Raw genomic sequence first — 22,144 nt, forward strand, 5'->3', positions numbered from 1 at the left:
AAAAAGACTCAAATGCTCAAAAAAAACATTTTTTGATTTTATTATAAGTCTGTAAAACTGGATTTTCACTAATATGACGGGTAAACATGTCTGAATCACTTCCAAAAGCACTTAGAAATAATGAGCAGCAGCCTGGTAATAAATTTCACAAACACTTAGAACTCGGTAGTGCATAAAAAAGTGGTTGCTGGTCTACAATATTAGACTTTTCACTAATATGAAAGGTAAATAGATCTGAATCATAGCCAAAAGCACTCAGAAATATGAATAGCAGTTTGGTAATGAATTTCACAAACATCCAAAACTTTGTATTGCATAAAGAAGCGGTTGTAGATCATAATAGTAATGGAAGACTATCAAAATATCCTCCAACCAGAAAGAAACAAAGAACTACATGCAAACAAGTGCTGGCATATTGACAATGAATTTTCAATTATGAATGCATATTGAGTATTGACAATGAAGTCTGGATTATGAATGAATTATGAATTATGAATGCATATTGAGTATTGACAATGAATTCTGAACACAAATGTGGTACGTAAAGGTTCTATAATGTACATATACCTGCTTTATCCATGTTTTCGTATGAATATAATGTATATGTACATGCTTTATCTATTTTTCATATGAACATTTAAAATTTCCCTATATATTTTAAATTTCCCATATATTTTATATAGCCGTACCCTTTGCCATCCCCCCATCGTTCCCAAAATTGGCAAAAAAATTTACCATCCTAGAAACTCATCCCGCCATCCCCTATCATCCCCGCCCCAAAAACTCAGGGTAACAAAGAGTTTATCACATGGATTGTCACCCAAAAGGCAAGGCAATTTCAACACACACCACTTAAATTGCTTTTAAGGAAACAATTCTACAAAGTGGAATTCTAATGACACTTGAAGATTATCTGCTATGTTCTTCAGCAATGAATAAATTATGCAATAGGCAGAAGACACCTTGCCAGTAGCTTTATCATGTCCCCTTCTTCAAATTAAAATTTTTTATTAATTTTTTTTTAGTTGGGTCAGGTCACTTTTTTTTTAGGCAACTTAAATTAAATTATTTAAAAAAATAAAAATAAAAAAACAGTTAAATAGGAAAATTATTTTCAATACTTGTAGAAAAAATAAAATTAAAATAATAAATGGAGGGCCCAAAAAAAGGCAGCTATAAAAGGAGCACTTTTCCACATTTCATCATTCAAGTTATCCTTTGCATCCAATTTTCAGATTTGGGCAGTTTGCTCAATCTAGGGCATCCAAGGACAAAAACCCTTGGTTTGTTTGGGGTTTGAGAGGATGAAAACCCTCTTGGATTTTCCACATTTGGGATCAATGATGAAAAACATGGCTTCCAATCTTGGGTGATTCCATCTAGGAATCACAACTATTCTGGTTTGTGGAGGATTTGGAGATTTCCTCAATCTGCTACAGAACTGCTACAGTGTTTTATTCAAGACAAAGTGTAATTGAAGGTTTATATATTGATTTTCAGATTTTTGGTGATTTTTTTAGCATCATATAGCTGGATTTGAGTTGTTTCAGTCAACTCTAGCTAAACGCCACATTGGGAGAGAAAAATTCAGTCATTCTGGGTATTAGATCAGTCACACCAGCTGCTGGTTATAATATTTCAGTCATCCAGCATAAGCAACCAGCCTTTCAAGTGAAGTATCTTCGTTTCTAGGAGGGTACCAATCAGATCTGGATTTTTTGCTGATCATCTTTCTTGTTTGCTGAACTTAATCCTTGATAGTGCAAAGGATTTGAACTACAATAACCTTGCAACAGCACATTACACATATTCATTACACGCAGATTACTTCACCAAGGGTGCCGATTGGTGATAGTTGGTATGAATTGGAGAGGATACAACAAGGGTTAAGGGGACAACAATCACTCCCATCACAGCTCAATATTCAACACTGCCTACACCTCACAACCAGTCAATTCACAGCCCTTATAACCTGAGTTGGGACAGCCAGCATCAAAAATATCCATCTGGTTGGTTTCAGCATATAGACCAGTCAATTGTAAGTTGCTGGTTAACATTCCAGTTGCAGATTCTATTGAAAACAAATTCCTTTTATCTACATATTTGGGGCTGTATGTTTGTTTGTCATGAAACAATCAAATATTTCAATTTGTTATATTTTCAGTTGTTTGACTTCTCACAGAATTGATAGATTAAAGTTTAAACATAATAATTTGCTCTGAATATTGGTGATTGACGTAAGCATACTGTAGCTGTTCACATTTCTCAGATTTGCATATTTACAAAATTTCTGGTGATTGACGTAAGCATACTGTAGCTGTTCACATTTCTCAGATTTGAATATTTACAAAATTTCATCTCAAGGGTTTATGCCAGCAATCAGTTTGTGTGGAGTAATTAGCAGATTGGCTTTGGTTTCACTGCTTGTTCATAACCAGAAAACAGAAAACAATTAAAATAAATGAAGCCCTTGTTGGGGGATTTTAAAAGCTTGTACTCAAAAGACTAGTATAGGAACTAGGAATAATATTTCTCTTAAAATACTAACTTCTCTTAAGGCAGTATTCTTATTTATATTCGGATTCCTAGCTTCCTTGCGTATCTTTTCTAGACTTTTATGGAAATGATCTTCAAAGATGGTACTTCCCTATCTTAGCTTTTCTATGACGATTCTACGAATTATCCTATTATTATCTTGGCCAATTTTGGAGGGATAGGAATCTACTCAAATACACACTAATACCTAGGATTGAATGGGATGTTTTAGGAGAATATTTTCTATCAAATAATCTATAAGAAACTTTTTTTTACCTCATGTCAAATCCGTACCACCCTTTGAGCCCTTAAGCTTGTGTTTGCATCGCTAAATTCTCAAGAAAATATCCTTATTCTATCTACTATCTGAAAAATGATTTCAAGAATACAACAAAGTTCTCTTTGGTTTTTTTGTAGACTTTGGAATGTTTCCTCTACTGTCCATGTAATTTAGATTTTCAATTTTGTAAATAAAAAACAGATTTTCTAGTTCATTTTCACTTCCATTGTACAGGAGTTATAGTTAGAAGTGTAATGGTATGTATGTATGTGTGTACGTATACAAGTATGGAAGGATTCTGTTGTCCTATTACGTATATTATGTCTTCTAGAACGTATAAAAGAACCCCGCTAGGATGTACCACCATCGTTCGAAGAATTTATTGTATCGCTACAGCTATGATATGATCGAATATGATTAAGTTCAAAAACCTGAATGACCGTCTAGGGCAAGCTTCTTTACTTTCTGGCCTCTCTCAAGCAACTTTGCACAAAAAGTGGGCAGGAAAGGACGTGTGCACTCAAATGTTCTCAAGACAGCCTGAGAAGCAACAAACATTGATCCAACATCTAAATCTATTTTTATAGTGTATTAAAAGCAATGACTGTGAGTCACACTTCATCGAATGTTTTAACTATGGCTCATAGTAACATGGATAAACAAAACCTCAATTATTTTGCCGATAATCAACCTCTTTTTTAGGAAAGAACATATCAGACTGAAGCTACTGATGTCCTGCCAACACATTGCATGTGGCATCTATGCTCACTTTTTTTCCAAGAACTCTGATTTCCAGCCTGTGATAGAGGGGCACTTTTGCTGCATGAACTTTGTTTTGCAGCCTGTGTTATCAGAGGTCTTTCGTTCCTAGGTTATCATCACTCTGTATGCTTTGATAATCATGATGAGCACCCCACCAGTTATTCTGATGTTGATGTGGCTGCACTGGGTCAGGATGTTGATACTACTTTTGTTAAAGATCATGAACTAGATCAATTAGCATTTTTCCTGTTTTGAAGATATAAAAATTGTCAGTTTATGGCCTAGAGGACTCAAAGCTAGGAGCACTCTAATTTTGTATGACGCCGTGAATTGAAAAGATAATTTATTGTAAGGAATAGAAATTAAACTGCATAGTACCATTTGTTTTGCACTTTGTTTCTGTGACTACGTGTAATTTTTATGCTATAAAAAATGAAATCTTTTCTCGAACTTAGGTGGATCTTCGTCCTCACTGGGACCTGGAACTATAAGAAAATTTCTTGGAATGAAGGATAACCCATTGACAATTTGCGAGTCCCTCTTTCCTTTCCAACAAAACAGGACTCAAAATACTTTAGAATTTGTTTCAACGAGACAGGGAGGATAAAATGGGGATTTTTAGATTCGATTCATGCTGAAATGGAAACAAATAACTAATAAAAGTTACAGATTTGTATTCGCACGCATTCCTTACGTTTGCTAGCAAAGATCTTGTGGTTTGTGATAATTAGGAGAAAATTGTTGTACCTGTTATTTCATTTCAATTTTTTTCCTAAATTCGGTTACGCCCTCGCCCTCGCCCTCGCCCTCGGAATCTCAGGAAGCAGGAAGCAGGTAGCAGCTGTTGTATCCGCGCATCAGCACAGCAAAGCAAAGCAAAGCATAGCCCAGGCCCAGCCTTTGCTTCTTTTTTTGGCGAAGCGGTTGTACCTCACACGTGGCTTCGCTGGTACATTGGATTGGATTCACCTTCCGTTCGCCCATACAAGTAATTAATCCTTCATTTCAATTTTTTGGCGTTTGACTTTGCTTTTTAAGTTTCCGTAACGTAACTTGGATCTTGTCTTGTCTGCGCGTTACTCAGTCGCTTACCAAATCCTCTTGACGATGACCTCCTTAAAAATGTCTCTCTTTCTTAAGTTGGATACCATATAGCGGGCGGTTTTGTGGATACAATGAAAAGATTTCAAACTTTTTTACAGCGCCTTATATAAATTCAGATTCATATACTAATTTGACTACCCAATATTTGTCAACACGTGTCTCGAAATGTGTACAAACATTTATCAATCAATAATCCCATTTAATTTAGACACATATTAGACACATATTAGTAATAAAGTATTTTGCATATATTCAAAATATAAAACTTTGAATTCAGAAATAAGCATTCATTGCATGCATAGTGATTCCACAATCCCACGTGCCCAAGATTGGGCCCACAATTTAAACATTAAAATGAAAAACATTAAACGCTTAATATAACCAAGTTCCATCCATCAACCGACATAACAATACTACCACGCCACGTGCACAGCCATGGACTCGGATGTGGCCCAACAAAGGTCACATAATGATACTTCTTTGTCCACGTGTGCCTCGTACCACGCGATCCCCTGAACACGTTTATGCACCCACCGTGTCATATGTTCGGGTGGAACAAGCCTGAACTGGTCACTTCATCGCACTTACTAGTCATGTCACCAACATTCACACCTGCATCCACCACAACAATTGTGTAAGGCCACCAATTTTCCATACAAAATTGATCAACTCAGACTTAAATGGCAAAAACAAATTGGGTCTGCAAAAAATTCAAATTCAACATAGTACATACATTAAAGAAGGCACAACAACAAATTCAATTCAAATTCAAATTCCTATATATACAAATGGTCATGAAATCATTTCATTGCATTCACCGAGAAGAAACAACAAGAATCGAAGAGGAGCAAGAAGACAGGGCACATCGAAGAGGAGCAAGCAAACACATTCTTTTTTCTTGGCATTAATCAAGCAAACACATTCTTTTTTCTTGGCATTAATCTTCTTCACAGTCGATGTTTGTTTTCATTTACCTACAATAATGACTATATACATGTTTCATTTTTATCTGTCAGATTCATACAACTACTATTTACAGTTACTTGTATGTTTTAAAAAACAACTATTACATACCTTACCAAAATCCTTAAAAAAACAATCGCCATACAACAACACTTTTTATTTCTTACACTCTCCCATGGGTCTATTTACCCAAAAGTCTGCCAACTCCCATTTTGGCTACAATAGCCACTGCTCATCACCTTCTTCCCCACCCGTACCTCCCACCTCCTCTATACCACCTTTCTCACGAACATAATCTCCACCCCACAGTTGCTTCCCATCTCCTCATTTCCCCATCCTCCCCTATTATCCATCTAATAAAGGGGAAGAGGGTAGTAACTCCTCCCTCATTGGCCCCATTCTAAAGATCAAAACCAATTCCTAGGATGGCCCTGCTGAGCAAAGGTTGCAGGCTAGATATTTGTTCCTCCCCCATGATTCCCTTTAGCAACCACTCTACTTTTTCTGCTTTCTTCCTGATCTCTAGTCCCCATGTTGCCACCATGCTAACAATATCCATGTTGGTGTGATACATGTGTGGTGTTTGCATGAAACATTCCCCAAGAAACACCTTCAGTGCCATGAGGAATTCATCGTCATGGTGCTTGAAAATTGATTTCAACCTCTTGTCAGAAATTTGGCCAACAAAAGCGAGTTGTTGCCTTGTTCTGTACATGGTGAAAGTGGTTTCCATGGTTTCCTGCAACTCCCCACTGCTTCCCATCCCCTGTAGAGTATTTGAAATAGACTACATTCTCCATGTATAACCTACTTCACCCCTTTAAATACAACCAACGAGTATAATTAATTATCTCCACTTAAATGCTTTCAAAAATTGGCGGCGAGCCATATCTCTGAACGATCTTCCCACAATTAATGCACCCTTCCCATTTGATTATGCAACTACCCCCTCATACCACTAACTATATGCCATTTATTGTGAAATGCATGGGAAATTACAAAAGGTCTATTAATTGTTGACGACAATTGTCCCTTTTCAATTCCCACAAACCAACATTTATTTCCCATGCATTTTACAATTAATGCCTAATATATATAATGCTTTCTTCAAATGGATCCTTAAAACATTGACACTCAAACCCTTCGACAAGGAAATTATGTACATATATGTATGTGCATACATTATTACATATATGTACATATGTGTATATACATACACATTTGTCTTAAACTCTGATATTGAAACACTCAAGCTCTTCAATCAAATCCAATAAACAGTGAAAATAAAACCCTCGACCAAGGAAATTGAAACCCTTAAATCCTTCAAATTAGAAGTTACATACAAACACTGAATGAAATAGTGATTCAAAAGACACCTACATTTGTATACACATTTGTATATACATTTGTATATTCATATATGTATGTATATATAGATTTGCATATAATAGATATAGCCTTAAAATCCAAAATTTGATCCCTCAAATAGTGAAACTTAAACCCTTCAACAAGAAAATTGAAACATTTAATCGAATTAGTGAATCAAATAATGAATTCAAACACTCAAGCTCTTCAATTGAATCCAATAAATAGTGAAATTGGCAAACCCTCCCCCAAGGAAATTGAAACCCTTAACTAACTTTTCAACAGTGATTCAAATAGTGAAACCCTTCAACAATCAAATTGAAACAGTAAATCAAATAGTGAAACTCTTCACCAAGGAAATTGAAATGATGAAACCCTTCACCAAGGAAATTGATACAATGAATCAAATAGTCAATCATACAGTGAGTCAAAATATACTTATATGTACATACATGCATGTACATATATATGTATGTATATACTTTTAAAGGGTAATTTATTGGATCCGTAAAATAGGTTGCCAATGAGACCCTTTAGGCCAATTCAGTTACTAAATTCAAACAGTGAATCAAAAAACATTTAACTTTGTATATACAAAAACAAAATTTAATATATATGAAAATTGGAAATACATGTGTGTATATACATATATGTATGTAAATACACAATTTCATATAATATCTAGCATTTTGTTTCTGATTTTATACCCTTATAGTTTCACTTCCTCAAATTATTTCATCATCATTATCCTTTCATCATCACCCACATGCTTACTTTCATGTCCCAGTTTGTAAATCACCACGCATTGTTGTACTATAATTAATGTTTTCAGACCACATGATATATTTTTAATCTTAAGGTTCATGATGCAGATGACTATGGACAAGTTAGAATGATACATTCCAAATAATAGACATGGACACAGTTGAGCGTGGAAATGTCAAACACGGATCAACACTATCAAATTGTAAAAAATTATGAAAACGATAGGCTTAACTATTTGAAGGCCCATCACACACTAACAAGTCAAGGTCTTCTTGCAACCCTTCCTCCAAATGATGCAGATGATGAAATCCTAAAATATCTCTGTGATTCTTTCCCCTTCTCCCATACACCAATTGCCCCCGCATAATGGCCAATTCACATCTCATTTCCACACATTCAAGCATAGCAAGAGTGGATTGCCTTGCATGCTCATATTGTTGACCAACTATTTGTCTACTATCAAATTGTAAAAAATTATGAAAATGATACACTTAACTATTTGAAGGCCCATCACACACTAACAAGTCGAGGTCTTCTTGCAACCCTCCCTCCAAATGATGCAGATGATGAAATCCTAAAATATCTTTGTGATTATTTCCCCTCCTTACATACACCAATTACCCCCACAAAATGGCTAGTTCACATCTCATTTCCACGCATTCGAGCACAAAAAGAGTGGATTGCCAAGCATGCTCATATTGTTGACCAACTATTTGTCTCTCCATACCCTGTGATGATCTTGTCTTCCCCACAAGATCTTGTTTCTATTCAAAGTTATTCAAAGTTAGGCTTGAATTGTGGCAAACCAGCTACTATCTCAATAGATTTTTCTTTGAAAACTATGGTCCCGAATTCTGACAAAGCTCTGAGAATCTATCATGGCAATAGATGCTTCATACAGTTATCAATGAACAAATCCCATCATCTATTTTTACCAAAGTATACATTCAACTTCATTGTAAACCTAGTGGTTTGTCTTCTACTATGCCTTGCCAACTATACAGTCAACAAATTCTTTGGAAAGAACCCATTCGAGGTACACCACCACATCTAGTTGACCCCGAAGGTTTCAACCTTGAATCCCTAGCAAACTAAGTGTTACATGTTTTCTACTATTACTGTTTTAAATCCGTATTGTACAAGTGTCAAAAACACTAAAAAGAAAACAATTGCATGCATAATTATAGAAAAAAGATTATGTTTTGTATATGGGAGCCATAATTCTACTGTTCAAGCATCACTATCATTTTACACTCTCTTGTCATTCAATCTGAAAATGCACAACACTTCCATAACAAACATCATTGTTAGTATTGATTCGGCATCGGTTAGTTGGTTCCATCTCATAGTTACCAATGTTTTGTTGAATGTTGATTCTCATGTGACATGTAATCAGGAGTTTATTTCATGCTTGTGTATAGTAGCCATTAATCTGCATATTTTAAATGCTTTCGTTGCTAACATACATATTCTTGTTGTTCTATGTAGATGAGGAAGGCAGATAAGATGACTACTCGTGGTGCAAATAAAAGAGCATCAACAAGGTGGTCTCCACATAAAAGAGGAGTCAGGTTCCCTGTGGAGCAAGATACCCCACCTCCTATTGTGACCAATCTAGACCCTATACCCCTCGCAATGGAGGATCCATGACCTATCTCACCCACAATGGAGGATAGTACTCCACCTTCAACTACAAAAAAAGTTACAATACAATAGAAGTTGTGGTCGGCAACTGACATGGAAGGTGAACTGCATGATGTTGAGGAAAATGACATGTCCATAAGGTGTGCATCAAAGAAATGGGTCATCCCAACTGCAACACTGTCGAAATGGTCCAGTGGTCTTACAACCACGTCTAAGAAAGGTCCCCCAACAATCCTCACCACTGAAGAAGAAGAAGAACAAATTGTTGATTGGTGTCAAGAGATGGTTGCAGTCTGTCATGGCTTGGAGATTGTCAACTTGAAGGTAGTTGTGTCTCATATATGTGAGAGTAGACCCACCCCTTTCAAGGATGGCATGCCTAGCAAGTCATGGTGGTCTGGTTTCAAGGCCCGACATTCGAAACTCACCTTGCAGACAAGTGAAGGCATCGATAAAGATAGGGCACTGAATCCGAGACCAGCAGTTGTGTCTGCTTTCTACTAGACTGTCAAAATCCTTTTTCGTAAATCCATATGGTTCTGCTCGAATATGGAACTGTGATGAAATTGGTGTTATAGTAGGCAAAAATGGGGCTATGAGGGTGCTTTCTAGGAGAGGAAGCTGGAATGTGTCATACATAATTATGAAGAGTCGTGAATGGATTACCATTCTTTGTTGCATTAACGCATCTAGGAAAAGCATTCTAGGCTTCTACTTGTTCAAAGACAATAAGCACTTAAAGAATTACATCTCGAAATGCAAACCTGGTGCTTGCATGACAACATAGAAACACACATGGATGACCAAGGAACTATTCCTTAATTGGTTGCACCACTTCAAGCGCTTGATTCTAGGGGGTGTATCACCCACCAACAGGCACTTGTTGATATTTGACGGCCATGGTAGCTATTGGAGCATAAAATTATTGGTTTGATGAACCTTAAGAATATGCCACTTTCTATAATCAGGATCAATAACTGATTTTGGCCAACTGACGGAATAACCAATCTAGTTTCAATTCCCTACTCTTTTGGCTCTACCAAACCAAGGCGGGTGTACCTTATTACCAATTATTTTTATCCTTTTGTGATCAATTAATAATATTTAGGCAGATTATAATTGTAGTATTACTTCCTTCGATCAATTTTGAATTGGCACAAGGTTATAAATTGATTTGATTATTTGCTCCTACTCCTGTCTTACTTTTAAAAAAATAAAAAAATGAACTGGAACTAAAACATAATTATTTTCATGATCAGTGCCTCATCCAGGGTTACAGATTCATTTAATCCTATTTCTAATCTTATTCAAGTTATTCGACATTAATAGCATTCATACTTTGTATGGACATGCAAGTATGTAACATTGTATGACTCTTCTTGTTAATCCAATTCCTACCTTCAAACTGTTGTAATTTAATCAAATGGATTTTTAATTCTGCCTGATAGAACCTGATCAACTAAATCACACAAAACAGTAAGAGTTGCTTTGATAAATCAAAATTATCCTTGATAATAGATTTAAACATGTAAGAAGGAAAAGGAATTGAAGACAATGACACACTATCTTATCTTTAATAATCAACAAATAACTGAGCTAGAAACTTTGGATTTTGTATTATATTCGTCATTGTAATGAGATGCAAAATTTGTGTAGTATTCTCCTATTGTCACTATTTTTTCTCTATCTTTCCCCCTCCCTATCATTGGTCTTGGTCTCTCCCTTTTATACAAAATGGGGAGAAGCAAAAAGCTTCAAAACATTACAATGCTTCTTTTCATAGCAACTTATAACAAAAAAATTAAGAAATGTTTTGTGTAAAACAAGGAATTACTAGTAAGATGAAACATGATTTTAAACTAGTTGGAGAATGTAAACTAGTGCATTATCAAGATACTACGAGTAATAACTCATGACCCTGGGTTTGGCAAGGTTATACTTTCAGTTGGGCGAGTCTCCCATTCACTGGTTGGCACTCTATGTTCTTAGTTCTTAGGATCCTTCAGATGAGTAATATCCCACTAGTACACTTCATAGTCACTAGGCCATTGAAAATTCAATATGATAGGCATGTTCATCAAAATGATCCTTCCATTTCTTGTCTCTTATAGTTCGAACTTCTGCAACAAACCTGGCATAACCAATATCTAGAGTGATAATCCTATCCTGGAACACATTGAAGCACTAAACACTGATTTTTTTCTCCACCTTCATGCATTCAATGATCTTCTGCACTATCTAGCTGAAATCACTCTTCCAATCATTGAAGTCTTGAAGATGTTTGTCCTTATTATGTGGTGGAAGGGATAGTCCAATGTTGAAATGTGTGGAAGGAATTAATTTTGGCTCTTACTTTGTGCTCCTCATTTATGACATTTTGGAGTCCTTTGTTGATGGTATGCACCATTCGCTTAGTCTCCTTTATCTTAGGAGAAACATCAGGATTTATTTGATTTACACTACATAGAGTAACCAAAGTGATGTATGTCGGTTGTCATCTTTGACAAGTTCTCCAGTTTGAGCCTTTCTTTGAACACTTCTATCATCTTCAACAAAGTCTCATAACTTCCATATACTTCTTCCAATTTATCAAGTATAAGCTTGACCCTATGTGACAAAATTCATTCAAAAGTGTATAAGGCTTGCTGTGGTATTCTTTGTAGGATCTCTTCATGGGCTACCCTCATATCCTTGATCCCCTTCTCATACCTTTTCTTTTCTTCATTCCATTCCTTGTTGTCCTCAGTTTTATCAACTAGTTGTGATGGGGCATTTTTATGCAGAACAATAGCCCTACTTTAGTTATTAGGTTGTTTTTATACAACCTATTTATTTCCTCATTCATATCTTTATGTCCTACCTCCTATTTAGCTAATTTTTCTTGCATGTGTTTTACTGCATCTCTGGTGAACATTGTAGAGTGCATAGTCATAGTGGTTGCCTCTAATGGAGAGGTATCTTTCATGGTCTTTAGTATCGCTGCCCCTTGTATCTACTTCACCAAATCCACTAACTTTGGTTTATGAGTGCTTTTACAACTCACACATGCAGCTAATACTTCAGTCTTGTGATTATACCCTATACTGCTTACCCCTTCATCCAAGTCAAATTTAGCAATCAGCATAGGATCTTCCTATTGTCTCACCTGATCCAACAAGAACATTTGTTTGAGGGTCATTCCAGGAACAATCAACATGTCACTTTTCAAAATCATCTCTCTTGCTTTTGCAGGAGTGACATGTATTTCATCAAATTTAATTTCTTTGAAGGTCTGAGTGACAACTTCTTCATGTTTAGATTCTTCCACTCCCATGAGGTTCATTTTCTTTATTTCTTCAAACTCTGTCATTTTTGCCTTTAACAAAAAATCTTTAAATTCCTGAGTATGGATGAACTCATTATCATCTAGGAACCTCATGGACATAGCCACTCTCTCATCAGTAGTATTAACAAAAGCTACTTGAGCTCCATAGCCATGTGTTTCCTCTCGATACCCTGGTGGATCAATATGGGACTGCTATGTTGTTTCTTCTCCTCTCAGGTCTCGTAATGCACTAGCAACTTCATAAATGTCACCCTCTCCTTCAGATTCATCATAAGGCACCACGGGGTCCGGATCAGCTAGCTTTTGTTTCTTGGTAGGAGGGGAAATGGGAGAGATCTCCTCTAGAAGAATCATCATCTGACACAATGTGTATAACAACCCCTTGGGGTTTCTTGGCTGGAGCATTGGCCTGTTTTGGTCGAGATCCACTGCCTGTTGATTTACCATATATTTTTTCAAAATTATTTAAATACAATTCAATTCTTCTCAATTCATCTGTTTCTTCATCATGGAATCCAAGGCAAGTGGGGTCCCCTTTCTTTCTTTCTTCTTCTATCTTCCCTATGACCTACCACTTTTTTCTTCTTTGCACAATTTCTCCATATGATGTAAGATTTCTAACCAAGTCTTCTTCTATCAAGACTTCATGTTAAACTAATTTAAAAACAGAACCAGTGTGGTTTTTAGGATCACACATTCTCTCCTTACCGGGCTTTAGCAAGAAATTGGTTTTTATGTAGCTTTGTAACTTCTCCAACATATTGGAGCCAATGGAAAATCCAGCAAATGTCACATGATGATGAATGTGTGTCCCCTTTCTCCTTGGTGCAATTAACTCCCTTTCCAACCACAACATCTGCCATACAAACTACAAGAATGCAAGTCTATCTGATACAAACATAGGTAGCAAATGGGAGTTTGGGGGCACCCATAGACCCTAATAACAATATTCTCCCCCATATAAAACTAGTTTGCAAAGTTGTGAGTGTGACCCTTCTCAAGGTCACAAGATAGGGGCCTCAAAACTTTTCTTATTTCAGGTGACAGTCTGTCAACTAAATGATTAAAAACACCATAAATACTGACAATAAAAGAATCACGAAAGACCTTGTAATCTACATCGTTGCATCTCTTGTCCCATAGATAACAACATAATTGTATCGGGAACCTATTTCCTTCCTCATCTACAATTCCCAGCTTCAACCTTTATGCAAAGGTTTATTTGTTTTGAAACAAGATCAAATAACATAATAAAGAACAGTGGTGGAAATTATTGCTCTTCTTCTCTTTCCATGCCACAAGTTGCTAATGTAACTTCTTCTCAATTTCAGAGGCAAAATCAAATTCAAGGTTCACCTCAAAATTTTGTATTCTCATCGCCATGTACATCAAAGATATTGGCATTTTATCTCTAGCATCCTCTCCCAGTATTTGACATAAGGCAAAGTAGGTCTTCTAAAAGTATCCAAGGAAATCGTCGATAGGGAAAGGCTCAATGCATGTTACCATTAGAGGTTGATTATTTACACCTCTTCTCCTATGGTGTGGAAGCTCATCCTTCCTGAATATCCTATACAACCTATTGTAGTCCATTGAAAATTATTCTAGATCTGCCTTGGTGAGGACTTGTTTGTTTGACATGAAACAATCAATAATAGCATATCTGGTAATTATCAACAAAGGGTTCCCACTTGACATTCTCAAAGCTCTAGTGACAAGATGGTAATGGTCTGCCAATATTTGAATCAGTTCATGGTCTATAAAAACATTTGGCACAATTAATTTTGCTACATCATATGTTCAGGGATTCGAGACTGGGATCTTCCTGTCTTTGTTCTTGTAGAAATACCAAAATAGATCTCTCCCCAAAACCGAAATTATGGCATCCCTGCAACCTTCCATACAATCCTTCAACGCATATTTGGCCCTTGTATCCACTGAGCCAGGCAATGCAGGATTTGATGAACACAATCTTGTTGAAATTTCCAACAGGGTTCAATTGTCCACCTACTTTCCCATCCCCTATGTTTTCTGCTCCTACAAAATATATTGTAGGGGTGCCACCATATGGTGGCAACCCTGGATATTACAGCCCAATGCCAAGTGAAATGAATACTAGTCAACCAAGAAAAGGTGACGAGAACATGGTACCCATTGCAGCATTGAGGGCATCACCCGCAACGCCAAGAACTTCTTTGCTTTATTTCTTCCAATGACTTCTAAAAAGACATATCTGATTTTATTTTTTGGAATTCTAATTTACAGTGGCACATAAGAACTGCAAATATGTGTAATGAAGACATGGATTTTATATGATATTTGTTTCCAAATATGTCCATTTTAGTATTTTTTTATATGTTGATGCGATATAGAACAAGTAATGGGATGATTGAGCAAGTTGTCAAGAAATGCATGTTTTTGTTTCCAATTATGTGCATTTAGTATATTTTATATGTTGATGCAATTGACAACAGGTAATGGGATGATCGAGCAAAGATGTCTACAACTAAATGCTTCAGTTTTTCGTCAATTAGAAGGATTCAAGTTTCATTAATTCAAAGTAATCAGTTTTCTACAATCGACCCTCCACCAGATAGACCGGGGACTTGGCAACCCCAAATCAAAATATTTCACGATGACTCGACCATTTGCCACTTGTCCCCTTCATTCTTGTCCACAATGTTCTATGTATGCCACTTTGGTGCATAGACTGGAACGTGGCCGATCCCATACCCTAAACCGGCCATGCTTGTCGTTCGTATTGAACGGGGTGCCCGCATGACAATCAACCACATGTCCACCCAATCGACCACCTCCTTCATCAAAAATTTCAACTGACACCTTCTAACTTGGAGTGCAGTGGCATCAACTATGTGCCACCTCTCCTTACTTGCACCTAAAGTCTTGCACACATCGAACATAGCTATATGCAATACACCTAACTCCAAGACATGCTTGCCATCTTGCAAGTATTGATCTCCATTATGGACTACAACAAGAACACACAACCATTTGAAGACCTTTATACTTGGGAATTGTGTTGCAAAGACCATTCAATTTGAATGTTTCATTGCAACATAATTAATGAGTACAAAAGTTTCAAATAACAGGGTGTCCTCATTGTGTAAATTTATGACAATTGCAATCAAAAGACAAAGGAGATTGTGTGCATGCAATATGCAAGTTTTGTGACTACCTATTCCAATTGGACACCTTGGCCCAATCATCACATTACATGTGATTAGATTTCATAATAAACAAGTCTTGTCAGAAATTAGTTTATGGACCCTTCAAGTTAGGGTGTGCACATTTTGGCCTTTGCCACTAAAAGTATTTTACACCCTTTCTACTAGTTTTTCCCTCCTAAAATATATGCACTACTGATATACATATATAGAAATACATATACATACATTATGTTCATACATGTATGAGATACATGTACATACATATTTGTATACACATGTGCATACATATATCTACATACATGTACATGTACACACATACATATATGATACATGTACATACATTCAAATCTATATGCACTACTTAGACCATGGGAAGAGAGAGGTAGAGTGGGTCCCCCTAAATTTGGGTGGACAAAGATTAATTTCAACGGTGCATCCAGGGGTAACCCGGGATCGTCGAGTACAGTGTGCGGCGAAGAATTTCCTAGGGACTAGAGTGGAAGCATGTTGGTAAACATTACTAGATGGATCTAACAAAGAAGTCGAGGCCAAAGTGGCTATACATGCAATTCATCTCGCAAGAAGGTTAAGGGTGACCAAGCTCCACTTGGAAGGGGATTCCCAAGTGATAGTCAATGCTATCATCCATGGCAACTCGCCCAGCTGGAGAGTTAACTGTGACATTGAAGAGATCACATCTATGATGGCCCACTTTGATGATTTCAAGATATCTCACATTTTCTGAAGTGGCAACTCGGAGGTTGATAGATGCACGAACGAGGCATTGGAGATGGGGTTAGGTTATACGAGAGTTATAGTGTATGAATAAGATTGGTGTCCTTGAGTTCCTTTTTGGCCGATTATATCCGTTATCCTTTGAGGTGACAAGTAATAAATGGAGATGGTTGTTTGAACTTGGCAGTGGTACGGGGTGACAATCAAAGAACTTCATTTACTCCTCCGACTTGCTTTAAGATTTCTTGGGCAGGGTGGTAGAGGTTTGATCTTTGGCCAAATGTGGAGGTGGTGAGAAAGGTGGTACATGCATTTCTGTCGTATTACAGGAGAATGTTCCAAGAATTATCGGATGAAGATATGCATTTATTGTGATAATTATCGTGTTTTGTAAGTTAAGTTTGCTCTTGTTTTACGGATGGTGTGTAGTGATTCATTTGGAAGGCATTTCAGGGAGTGTATGTTGTGGATGCTTTGTGCAGTCATGGAGCCGAACTTTTCCCTCAAGGCATCGCGTCCTATGGTGGCATTTTGGGGTGCCATTTCTGATGAGCGCCTCTCTAACGTCTTCAAGTTTGAAGACCAATACTTTCTAAGTAGAGTCAAAATTGTTCTCGATGATGAATACATGCGGGGGGAGTTCAAATATCACACAAATGTGGATATTGAGTTTATGTTTGTTGTATGGGCTTTTGAGCTAGTTGGGGTTGATAGAGTTCGTTGGGTGGTTACTAACAATGTGAAGGAGGACTGGAGGGGTGGTTTGGAGAGCTTCATCCGAATGGCGCAGGACGGAGAAGGTTTTGTGTGCCCAAACAGAGTGTGGTTGCATTCCAATGAATTTTGTCCTCCTCTGCACCCTTTTCTATTGTGGAGCGTGAATTGCAGCAAGGAAGTTTGTAGAGCATCGACTCAAATTGGGATGCATGGAGTGAATGAGTATATTCGAGCGTGGGAAAGGTTGGATATTCAAACAGAATTAGAGAAATGAAATACATCCAATGAAATGAGAAAGGGGGAGGATTCTAGCTTGGGCTCTTCCCCAAAAAAGAAGAGAGGGTGGCCTAGAGGATCCAAGAAAGATTCGGGTTGCAGGACATTGTGGATTGGCTCCCCACCAGAAGCTCATGACGATCACGTTGATGAAGAGGACCAGCACGTGTGCGACTTGGCAGGAAGTGATAAAGGCAAGGAGATCATGATCGTCAGTGAACCACACTAGTTTCCTTTTGTATGTTGTTTTTGTTTACTTCGTCAGATTTTGTTTGTTTTGACAGACTTATGATGCTCTAGATTGTATATGTTGGTTGGTTAGGTGGATGGTTTCTTTTGGTTTGAACAGTTTTTTTATTTGCGAATCTTTGAAGTATGTAACTTTTTTGATATATTAATACAATGAAACAATTACTGATCGAAATATATATATATATATATATATATGCACTACTATATATCAAACTTGGTTTTAAGGATTCCATATTCAGTTCTAAGTTACGTGCACACATACATACACATATAGATATGTACATACATATATGTATATACATGTACATAGATATATCTACACACATACATGTATGTACATATACATATACATATATGCATGTACATACATGTACATACACGTATATACATGTACACACACACACACACACACACACACACACACACACACACACACACACACATATATATATGGACATACATACAAATATTTATGTGTACACACACACACACATATATATATATGCACTAGTAATATCACTTTTTTAGGGATTCAATCTCACATATATGTATGTGTGTATGTATGTATGTATGTATGTATACATGTACATATACATATAAATATACATGCACATGCATGTTATGGCATCCTATTTTATGTGCATGAGTGATATTGTATACCCTTAAACCAATCCAAGGAATGGTATACTAAATTGTTTTTAAGGGTTTCAATTTCACTCTCAATGTTTAAGGATTTAAGGATTTCAAATTTACAAGTTTTAAGGATTAAATTTCATCTACATATGCTCCCAAATAAATACATATACACATACTTGCAATTTCACAGTTAATGTTGGGTTTAAGGTTTTCAATTCCACTGGCAATATTCGGTTTAAGGTTTATTATTTGTGTGTTTAAGGGTAACACCAATATCTTGGGTTTATGGTGTTCAATTACACTATTTAATGGAAACACAACTATTGAAGGAACTTGGAAACTATTAAAAACACTAAGAAATAAAGAACTGAATCCAATAAACTATGTATGAATCGGTGTAAATGTTAGTAAGTGAATGCAACTAAGTCATGATTACATAAATTGAATCTCTAAAACATTATTGTTGAAATTGAAACACTTGAACATTCAAAATTGGGACTATGTAACAATGATTATGAAATTGAAACCTGTTATAGTGAAATTGAAGCCCTCAAACCCTTAAACATGAAAAGTGAAAAATGTAAACTCTTAAACATTAACTAAGAAAGTGATTCCCTGAATATGTTGAATCAAATCCCTAAAATAGTGAAATTGAGAAACGAAAACATTGAAATTGAAACCCTTCAGCCTAAGAACTACAACCGAATTGTTCACCTAAAACCAAAAATCATTTGTGAACCTAAAACCATAAATCATTTGTGATAATGTAAACCATTGGATGGTGAAATTGAAACCGCTTGGGCCCAATTGAAACATTGAAACTGAATCCCTCAAACCCTTACACAAAAAAAGTTTAAAATTGTGAACCCTTAAACAATATCATTAAAATTGAAACCCTGAACATGTTCAATGTAATCCCTAGAATAGTGAAATTGGAAGACAAATTTGAAAGTGAAACCATTCAACTCGATTGATACACATTGAATTGAACACCTAAAACCAAAAAGTAGTAAAATGTAAAGCACTCAACAAACAAGTTGAAACCGTTATGACCAATGGAAATGTGAAATAGAGGCCCTTAAAAACTAAAACTGCAATAGTGGAAGTCTAACCCCACTTTCTGGTAACAGTGAAATTGAAACCCTTCATATATACAATTTGAAGGGATTCTAGATGTCAAGTGAATGCATTCATTTGAACTCTTCGAAACAATGAATTGGAAACCCCAAAACCCTTAAACATGAAGGGAGAAAATTCTTAATGCAAGGGTTAGAACAATGATGGCAATATGATAAATTATATTTTAAACCCTTGTGCAGGTTATCATTGAAATTGTTAATGTGAAAGGGTAAAACAATTAAATTTAAACCCATTGAGCGAAGAAAATGAAATCCTTCAATGCATATGGAACATTGAATTTGATCCCCTAATACCCTAAAAATTTTACAGTGAAATTGCAAACACATAGCCATTGAAAACACATAGCCCTTAAACTCCTACAATATATATGTAAAAGAGTGTAAATTAAACCCTACTGCAAGGAAAATGAATTTGTAAATCCGTAAAAATTAACCCATAAACCCTTAAATATTGGAAACCCTTAAACCCTTAAACATTAATTGTGAATTTGAAACCCTTAAAGCATTTAACCAAATATTGACAGTGATGCATGTAATTGAAACCAATAATACCAATATTAATAGTGATGCTTGAAATGAAATGTTTTTTGTATTCATTGGTGAGCATTAAAATGCCATTAAAGCTAGAACAAAGGAGTGCGATTCTCTTTTTTATGTATTTGTGTTTATGAACACAGAATGTAGTGTTCAGAAACACAAAGACATACATCAACATTGCAGGGTAAGCAAACCAAAAAATGGAGGTCATCCCAGTTAGAGAACACTTGCAAAAACACAAGACTAAAAGGAGAAATGTGTAAACAAAAAAATACAAGACAAAAGAAACACGTGTGGAAATTGTTGGGCCTTAGTGAGGTTAAATCCTCACCTGGGTCAAATAGGAAAAGACCCATTGTGTCATCTATCATTCTGGCTCCATTGTCCGCACCATTAGGCTCCACACCTGCAATTTGGAGCATGCGAGGAAGTAATGCATTAAAATGGTCAAAACGAAACCCATAAAAGCAAAGAAACCCCATAAAAAACCAATGAATGCACAAAGGAAGGCATGCATTACCTACATCTGGGTGCGCAAGTTCTGGTCCCAAGTCATGTTCAAGGCATTCCATGGAGAATATGTTGTGGCGTGAAATAAAGGGAAGACTCAAGAATGTGCGTGAAAGAAAGGAAGCAAGCATGGCTCAGAAGGCGAGGAGTCAAGCATATTGAATGCAGTTATGGTTGATGTGTGTGAGCTTGTAGGTGCAGGTAAGGAGATATGACACATAGTTAATGCCATTGTAGTCAAAGTTAGAACGTGGTCTATTGGGTGGACATGTGGTTGATTGCCACGCGGCCACCCCGTTCAATATGGATTGCAGTCATGGCACATTTTGGGTGTGGTTTCGATCACATTCTGGTCAACGCATTGAAGTGGCATAAACAAGATACCTTGGAAAAGAACAAACTGGACACGTGGCAAACTGTCGAGTCCACACAAGATTTTTTGACTTGGGGTTGCTATGTCACCAATCTACTTGGAAGAGTTGACATTTTGGTCTCTGGGTCCACATGGTGTGTTGTGTGGACCCCCAAAATTAGGGTGCGCACGTTCTAGCTCCTCTCCTTTATAGGTTAAACTTTTTCATTTAAGAGTTAAAGATTAAGGGGTCTCCATTTCATCAAGGGTACGATTCCAGATTCATTTTTTCAGGTGTTGAGAGTCTTTACACTAAGTAGGAATCCATCCCTAGTGGGGTCATTCAAAATTATTCAACTTCACTAGAGACCAAGATCCATTGACCATTTCGTATATTGAATGTTTTATGTCAAATATATAGAATTGTTTAGCTACTTGGTAGAAGAGTATGAATCCTAATTGATACTTCTCAAAAAATGAATATCATACAATTATCTCTTTTGTGGATAGTATTAAAACATTTCATTCTATTTCATATTTTTTATAGTTTATTTCAAACTTATAGAATTGTTTAACTGCTTAATACAAGAGTACGAGTCTTAGGCACTTCTTTGTCTAGCTTCAATTAGAACTTGCACTAAGCAAGTCTTGACCCTTAATGTGTTCATTCAAAATCATTCAACTTCTCAAATATACCATGGGTCTATTGATTTAAAATAGTTTATTTGGAAATTAAATTTATATTTTGAAAAAGAAGGGGGTAAAATTTATTTAGAACAAATCAAAAAGTACAAAGCAAAGGGCCCAAGGCCAGACCAAGAACACCCAACAACACACAAACCTTATCCTCCCTAATTAACTTTTCCAAAGTCTCAATATACTTGAGACCCAAGAGACCCCAATCATCCACATCCCACCTATCTAATTTCTCTGAAGCCCATTTTGCCAAACAATTAGCAACTTTATTCCATTCCTGAGGAATATGACAAAAAAAAAATGATCTAGAGAAGAGAACAGATTCAAGATTTTCTTTACCATCAGGGTTAAATGCCAATTAGC

At 36.4% G+C, this 22,144-nt stretch overlaps 1 protein-coding gene across 11 annotated transcripts in view; it reads right to left on the bottom strand.

The window, feature by feature from the left end:
* The window catches only part of LOC131045206 (sterol 3-beta-glucosyltransferase UGT80A2), a 177,426-nt gene extending 172,680 nt beyond the window's left edge, over positions 1-4,746 (bottom strand). For 8 of the 11 annotated variants that reach the window (XM_057978785.2, XM_057978799.2, XM_057978771.2 and 5 more), the window contains exon 1: positions 4,325-4,744. The gene's annotated coding sequence lies outside the window, so the exon portion shown is untranslated. Of the gene's footprint in view, positions 1-4,324 lie in introns of all 11 variants that reach the window. The other 3 variants (XM_057978810.2, XM_057978816.2, XM_057978805.2) reach the window with 3 other exon arrangements.
* Between the last annotated feature and the right edge of the window lie 17,398 nt (positions 4,747-22,144).

Source organism: Cryptomeria japonica, chromosome 3, assembly GCF_030272615.1.
Source record: "Cryptomeria japonica chromosome 3, Sugi_1.0, whole genome shotgun sequence".
NCBI classification, from domain to species: Eukaryota; Viridiplantae; Streptophyta; class Pinopsida; order Cupressales; family Cupressaceae; genus Cryptomeria; species Cryptomeria japonica.